Source organism: Triticum aestivum, chromosome 5B (assembly GCF_018294505.1).
Source record: "Triticum aestivum cultivar Chinese Spring chromosome 5B, IWGSC CS RefSeq v2.1, whole genome shotgun sequence".
Lineage (NCBI taxonomy): Eukaryota > Viridiplantae > Streptophyta > Magnoliopsida > Poales > Poaceae > Triticum > Triticum aestivum.
In genome coordinates, this window is record NC_057807.1 from 517569222 (window position 1) to 517578022 (window position 8801).

Genomic DNA, 8801 nt, shown 5'->3' on the forward strand with positions numbered 1-8801 from the left:
CACTCGGCGATTTACCAGCAAGACTCGTGCCGATATCACAGCCGCCGTGTTAAGTCCAGAGCCTTTGAGGAAGGTGATTTGGTGCTCCAGCTCATCCAGGATCAAACTGATGCACACAAGTTATCACCACCTTGGGAAGGACCCTTTGTGGTTAGCAAGAACTTGAATAACGGGTCATATTACCTTATCGATGTTCGAGAGCACAAAGACTCACGTTAGTCGGAGGAGGAGACCCGGAGACCGTGGAATATTTCTCATCTTCGGCCCTACTATACTTGAGCCATAGGCTCCCCTGATGAACATATTTTTGCCAATGTATATATTACGATAAATAATAAAGCAGGACCTATGTCCTTGTTTCCCTCAAACCAAGGTAAATTTGTCATTATCATTGTCATTATTCTTTCACATGATCACTTGGAGGCTGATCACGTTTGATCCATCTTAGCCCATTTGATTTGGCTTACGGTCGTATTCGAACCTAGCCGTTAAAAGTTATGATCATTAGGGAGCTTCCTATTCAAACATAGGTCATATTCGAACCAAAGAGAACATAGCTGTTGGTACCCTTTTGATTGGCACACCGCCGAGCTCACTTGGGGGCTTCTTGATCGTATTTGAATCATAGATTAACCCCTTTGGGAACCGACTTTGATCGTATTCGAATCAGAGTCGTTAAAAAACTCTCAAGGTCATTAGGGGGCTTCCTGTTCAAACATAGGTTGTATTCGAACCAAAGAGAACACAGATGTTGGTACCCTCTTGATCGGCGCAATGCCAAAGCCATTGGGGGCTACATGATCGTATTTGAATCCTAGCTTAAACCCCTCCGGAACGGTTGACTGATCGTATTCGAATCAGTAGCCTTGCCATTTTTTTACTTCTCTTTCGATTTAAATTGCCTTTGGAAACCCCCTTGTTTGACTTGAGATTTTTTCTGAGGCTTACAACTTTTAAGTATGATTGCTGTAAACCGGCTCATTATTGACTGATGAGTCGCCGATCCATAAGCATCATTGTACCTTTGAAATTTTTGTGTATCCAAAGATTGGGTTATCACCCTTACTCACCGGGTCATATAAACCGGTGGTGCAAATTTGAGAAGTCTTAAGCATAAGATCATAGTTGTGTTTTTTGCAACAAGCTAATCTATGATTGTTTTTAAATCCTTTTGACCCGCCTGGTTGTCCGATGTCAAGGGATTTTTTGCAGTCTTTTGAATGACAGTTTTTGAAACCTGATCAAGCATATGGTCAGCAGATGACTAAGTAGCATGGATGGATACAACACGGCGGCTTAATGATGTTAAGCATCAAAACATGCACGATGGCACGGCCACACCACAATTATCTCTATCCTATTACAGGACTCATTAAGTCCACATAGTTCACATTGTTTTTTACACCCCAGGTGTGAGCCGCCATGACAGGTTCACCTTCAGGATTACCCGGAAGGGTCCGGGTTAGCCCTCTCCGCGCCTGTACCCTGATCCTTTTCCTGGAAAGTTGATGATGACCAGTCAATGTTGTTCAAGGCTTCAAATTCAGCTTCATCATCAACAAGACCGACTGGGTCAACTTCAGGAGCAAAGGTATGCTTACGAGGTGGAGGAATCAGACTGGTCACGTCATATTGAGGCCTTGGAATTCGTCGGTTCTCTTCATCGTAACCCTCCTAGTACATGGTAAGATCCACTTCATTTGCTATCAGAGTCGCCATGGGGCGTATCTCTTTGACACAGGCGAGAAAATCTGTGTCCTCAAACGGCATGCCATCTTCCTTCAGGCTTGGGTAACCAATGGCGATATCCGTCGGGTCTAGTTCCGGTAACCAGGCCTTAGCCCGGCTTAGAGCATTTATCGCTCCGGCTCTTGCAGCTGACCGTCTTGGTTCATTGATCTGTTGCGGAAGAACTAAAAGCTTCATCAAGACCTGTGCCAGGAGAGTTGGCATTTCATTGGACAGGGCCACCGAAGCAATTGTACGTTGCGACCCGCCGTACAACTATTCGACCAAGGTGTACACTGCCTTTAGTTTTGTCAGCATGTTTTGGTTCAAGTTTGCGCTTCTGGGGCCTGCATAAGCATAATCAGGTGAGTTAATTCCAGTCTTATGATCCATTCAAAGGCTTAGGTATTTAAGCAATTGCAAGGCAACTTACCAAAGATGGCTGAGACCATTTGAGAGACATGGCGCTTTAACCCGGATAATTCACTAGTGACTTCTTCCAGAGCCGCCTCTGCTTTCTCAGCTCGGCTTATCAGTGTGGTCTTTTCATCCGCCCAGGCTTTCTTTTCAGCCTCAAACTCTTTCTTTAGTTTTTCCTGTTCCAAAATACTAAATTTGAACTGGGTGTTGGCCTTTTCAAGTTCCGACTCCTGGGTATCAAGGCGGCTCTTCAGATTAGTCACCTCGGACTCGAGTTGGCTCGTGCTGGCCTATACAAGTGCAAAGTTCAAGTCAAGCAAATTGTTTATGCAATATTAAAGTCCCAAGCATTGTGCCAGCACCAACACTTGGCACTTGGGGGCTAATGTCCCAAAGAGTTTTCTTTTCCATGGCGGTTTATGAAATGGCAATTTATAAGAGTAAGTCCCAAGCATTGCAAGCAATAATACTTGGCACTTGGGGGCTAATGCGTACTGCTGTTCAAAGAACCATAAGAATTTCTCTATAAAGAACCGGCTCCACCATATTGGTTAAGTCGCCCCTTGGGGACTACATGCTAAGCTGGAAAATTTTCTTTTCTTCATGTTGCTAAGTTTGTTTCTAAGTCTGGAGCATAAGCATCATAAGCAGCAGACTTGGGGGCTAACATGTTAAAGGATAATGAACAAGAGAGAACGGGTTATACCTCAAATTTGTGATGCATCTACTTTACCATGTCAACTTTGAGGTACCGACTACTGTGCACTTGGCTCATAAAGCCAGATAATATATTTCCAATGCTCATATGAGCATAATTAGCAACATCCATCTTGACTCGGCGCCGGTCCAGAAGTTCTTCCTTGGCAGGACATTTAGCAAGCATAGTTGGCCTCCCCGGCTCAGCGTAGCCGGTTCTGGTAATCTCGACATCAACATCGGAAGGACCATCTATCCGAATCGGGCTTGGATGCTTGGTGTTTTCTGAGTGATTAGCAGCTTGGTCACTGGGCAGGTCGGTAGAAGGAGGTGACACATCTTGCGCTGGTTCAGGTGGTGGCTCATGAGTACTTGAGTCCGGCACGGTTGTTTCAGGAGCCGGCTCAGTTGCAACTCTGTCTTCAGCTGGTTTATTCTTCCTAACCCTCTTGCTGGGCTTGGCTTGAACGCTGCGTTAAAATTAAATGGATTAGTATAGAAGCAAGAAGATTACAATAAATTCAAACTGAGTGGCTTATTATACCCTGGAGCAGTCTTAAAGGCTGGCAGATTAGATTGCAATGACTCGCCGGAGGAAGGGGAAGTATCCTAATAATCCGAGTCAGAAGGATTGAGTGGTTGTGGAAAGAGACCCGCCAAGGGGTAAAATTTATTAGAACCATAAGTGACCTCGTTCCGGCGTTTCCTTGGAGTGCTTGGCAAGCCAGAGGAGAGCTCCGCGTCCTTGTTGGTCCGGGTCTGCCTCCGGCTCTCATGAATTTTCCGCTTCAAAAGAAATTGAGGGTCGTGATGAGCTAAAGGATGAGAAAATCTTACTTTCCGGGTCACTCTGCGGATTTTCCGTCTTGGCAAAGGCTCGGAGTCGGAGGAAAGGATAGTTACCTCATCAGCCTTGTTACGACTTGCTCCGGTGTCCTCCTGCTGATGATCAGTGTCAATAAGATGGTTAAAAAATAAGTCAAGGGAGTCAAGGGCTACCTCTGACTCAGAAGAGTCCGCTAGCCGAAGCTGGTCAGAAGCGGTAGCTTTCTTGCCCTTCTTTTTGACAGCTTCTTTCCTGGCGGCTTTCTTTTCTTTTCTTGCTCTCTTGGCAGCTTCACGATCATACTTAACCTTCCAAAATTTATCGCCCGCCTACAAAGATTAAGCATATTTATGAGTATGAGGGAAACATTAAGAAAATAAGATAAACATTTCATATGGGCGGTTTACCTTCGGAGCCGGGTTATCTTTGCAGAAAGGGGCTAGACCCACTTTGCCACAATCCGACACACTCTCGTTGAGAAGAGATTTGGTCATGTTATCAATAACATGGGCTGGTAAGTCATCAGGGCTATGGTGCAGGGGATCATTCTTGGTGCCGGTATATTTGCACATTAAGATGGTGCGGCGGCTCAATGGAATAACTCGCCAGGCAAGCTAGACCTGAACCAGGTCAATACCAGTCAACCCGTTCCCCAGCAGAACCTTGATCTTAGCCAAGGTAGGAGCAAGGGATTTGCACTCTGCGGCAGTAATCTTGTCAGGCAGAGGATGATTGGTGTCAAGACGAAGGGCGCGAAAGCCGGGCAGAGGGTTCTCGTCAGCTGGAGAGGTATCCTTGCAGTAGAACCATGTCATGTTCCAATCTTTGGGATGGCTTGGCGGGTTAGCATAGGGAAAGATCACATCCCTGCAATGCTGGATTGAAACTCTGCGAAGTTCCAAGCTCTGGCCACTGGCACACTCCGTCTGGCGGTTCAAGTAGAACATTTCTATGAAGAGCAGTTAATTGGGTTCTTCACCAAGATAAACTTCGCTGAACACTTGGAAGTTGCAGATATTAGACACAGAATTGGGTCCAATGTCTTGTGGGCGAAGGTCAATTTTTTAGCACATCTCTGAAGAACTATGAACCGGGAGGGGTGAAACCCCGTATCATATGATCTATGAAAACAATGACCTCCCCATCTTTGGGTTGAGGAAATTCTTCATCCGGGTTAGGAGCATGATAAGGCATGACTTCTTTCTTCGGCAGATAGCAGATTTTCACAAAGTCATTCAAGGTGCTGTCAGTGACAATGGGTTTCACTCGGTTGCAAGAGGTAGGTGCCGGGTGCCATTCTGTTTGAAGGCCTAAAGACAAAGTAAAAAGGGGCCGGTTCAAATTTAAGCCGGACAGGATAAAAGTATTACTGTGAATAGCAATATGGCGACTTATGAAGGGGCCTAATGGTATAAGGATAATTACATCCTGGTTACTTAAGCCGCCATAGGTTTTATAAGTCGTCAGCACTGTTTAAACCGACGGAGGTGGTTCAGATTATTAATTGAGCATTACTTCCTTAAAGCTGGCGATCAGAGTCGCCATGACTGGATAAATCTAACAAACTATGGATTTTTGCCTAAGTGTTGTACAAATAGGTTTCAAAGTTTGCAGCAGTTATTTTGGATCAAATAAAGGTTCAGAAAAGAAATATTACTAGACCTAAAAACAGGGTGCAGAGAAGTTCATGTGCTATGATGAGGCTTTCTTACAAAGAAAGGAGGTTTTCTATTAATCAAAATGGATGTGGAACACGAACCGCATCAGATCCATGGGGTTTTTTTGGATCAGGCGAAGCCGTGGCAAGAAAAAATGCAACAGCTTGGATGAACTATGCTCGTACAAAGGAACACGACTATTCCTAATGCAGATCTATGGCGCGGAAGGGGAAACAACTTACTGCGAAGGATCTGCGGAGGAGGAGCGCTGCCGTTCTCTGGTCAAGATCAGGTCGATGCAGTGGCCAAGCTCGACGAGGATGAAGGGCGCAGTGGCGACGGCGGCGGAGCTCCAGTGGCAGATGGGGGCGAGAGGAAGAAGATGCAAAACGGAGAATGAGAGGAGACCTAGTCAGGTCTATTTATAAGGAAAAACATGTTGAGTGGGCGCGAAAAACGAGGAGGACGAAAAACATAGTTATCCAGCTACAAAGGCGCCTCAATTTTCGGATGGTCATTAAGACAGAGATCCATTAAGATATATTGGACACAATATGCATTTATGACAGGTGACGTCATGGCAGGTTTCCACAAATTCGAAGGATGACGTCATGGCGGGTTACAGAAAATTTCATAAGCAAGGAACAAAAGACTTTTCTTAAGTGTCAAAGACTGACATGAACCAGTTCAAATCAATCTGGGGCCTAATGTTGGGGATATAACTATTAGGTTTGACCCGCCAGGAGGGGCCGGGTTATACCTATAAGCATTCTTGAAGCCCAACACTCAAGAATGAAGACGACGGCTTAGTAAGGGCCCAAGGCCCAGAGGTGACTTAAGGCCCGTAGTGATAAACCGCCGTATAGGTGTGACTTGTATTGTAAGGCATGAAATATTAAGAGACCGAGCCGGATACTATTTATAAGTCAGTCGGGACTCTGTAGAGCCGCTGGGCGTCGACCTCAGTATATAAAGGGATGACCCGGCGGCGGTTCAGGGCAAGTAACAACAACTCGAGAGCTAGGTCAAGCGATTTGCTCATTGGTGATCGAGACATAAGTAATCCCACTCAAAACTGGATCGTAGGCTTTTACCTTCACCGTAAGGGGCCGAACCAGTATAAACCTCGTGTCTCTTGTCCCGATTAACCCCTTCAAGCTTCCTAGTTGCGATGGCTCCACGACAAAGTCTGTTCCTTAGGACATCTGACGTGACAATTCCACGACAACTGTCATATTTTCTTTGAAACAAGGCAAATGGCTTGCCATTCGTTTAATTTAGAGTGAAATATTGTAACAAATCCGAACCAAGGGAAATAACATCACTCTCACCGGTTGCTTTAAAGTATCCAAGTGATTAGCCCCCACCAGTACCCTCAAACTTATTTCAAACTAGCACATCAAATGGGCTGTAAATTTTCATAGGAAAGGCTGCATGACCGTGACAGATTTAGATTCTGACATTTGGGACCCATGAGGAAATAGCCTATCCAAGGTGGTGTCGACCTACTAGCTAGTCAATAAACGATTCTGCCTACCAGCCGTTGGATTGACATCCAACATTTGTCATGTATCTTCTATCTCTTGTCTTTTTTTCCTCCAGCCGCCCAAACAAAACCATCCCGTTGGCTCTGCCTGCTCCCGCCTCCCATGGCTGGCTGCACCTCTGCCGCCCTACCATACCCTCCATCGTTGGCTAGTCCCTCCCTCTATTCCCCCACACGTCCTGTTATTCTCCGGCGATGTCATCCCCAACACGCACCCGCACCCGAAACAGTCAACCCTCGTACTCCCCTCCGCCTACTACTGGACCGGCGCATCTTCCACGACTCCTGTTTGTTCCGTCCGAGGCCTCACCGTTGTCCTCCGCCTTTGTTTGCTCACCGTGCGCGGTGCGCTGCCCTCTTGCATTGTCAACATCGTCAACAACCGAGAGGAACAAGGAGATGAGTGTACGTGGAGAGGATGATAGTAGGGACCCACCAGCGTCATGGCAGTATGCAAGCAAGTGCCTCATTATTACAAGCCCCAAAAAATGGTTCCTCCTAATGGCTGGACATCTGGGGCTCACGCCATTGTCAACGTAGTCAATAAACGAGAGAATTACACTACGAGCGGCTGACACTAGGGAACCAACAGGTCACGCAGTTTTTTAGGAACAAGTAGTTGTTATTTATACTAATTTTAGTGATGGATTAGGGTAACAACGGGGCTGTGCGGGGGCTGTGGCCCTTCTAGCCAGCGTTTTATTTATGTTTACCACATCATGAGCCTAGTTGTGTTTTTTTCGTGCTGAAAATGGCTAGCCCAGTTCTATTTTTTAAAGAAATATCAAAACGAGGCCTACTTTCTTTATCAGCCCTGCTGGGCTGCAAATCTTTCAAGACGAGGAGAGTTTCATCCGGTTTGCCCAGAAATGGGTTGTACATTTTTAAAACACATCAAACCGGGAATTAGTTTCAATTTTTTTCATTACAAGATTTTAAAATCCATTGATTTTTATTTGTGGACAATCATTTCGATTTTATATTTATATCAATTATTTTTTCAAAATAGTTTGAATGTGAATCTATATTTCAGGATTAAAAATAGTTGACCGCACCGAAATATGCAAAATTTCATATAATTTTTAATCGTGGCCACAATATGGGGTATAATGCTGACAAAAAGAAGATGTGCTCCAAACAAATTCTTAAGAATTGGCAAATGGGATGTACATTATTAGAAATAATGGCAGATGGGCTATATGCTCTTTTCCACAGATTTGAGGCTGACTTGTGCGCCTACTACAGGTTGATGCATATGCTTTCCTAAAAAAAGGTTAACGCACACACAACGCCGTGTCAACTTAGTCAACACACGAGAGCAGTGACTATTGGATATCCATCCAACGGCAGTCATGCTTCTTCAATCTCTGCTCTTCCTACTCCAGCCGCTTAAACAAGCGCCGGCAGGACTGCCTGCTCCCTCCTCCCGCGGCCGGCTGTGCTGCCGCACAGGCCTCACCGCCCCATCATACTCCCATCGTTGGCCTAGCCATCCCTCTACTCACCCACACCTGCTGTTATTCTCCAGGGACGGCAGACGAACCAGTAAACCCTCGTACTCCCCTCCACATGGGAAACAACTGCCAAGTCTTCCGTGGCTCTGTGTCGTTCCCTTCCTAGGCCTCGCCGTCCTCCACCGCCCTGGTGCTCTCGGTGCGGCCTGGTCAACATGGTCAATGAACGACATCCGTCGGAAGTGGACTGTACGTGGATAGGCCGACAGCTAGGTCCACGGCCGCACGCAAGGAAATGCCTCCTTATTATGCGCAAAATAATTAATCCTCCACCTGACAGCTAGGACCCATGGGACGAGCCTCTGTATTTCACGAAAAAATGTTCCCCCCACTGACAGGTCAGACCCACCAGCTATATCTTCGCACGCAAGGGAGTGCCTCCTTATTACGCACAAAAAAATGAATACCCCGTG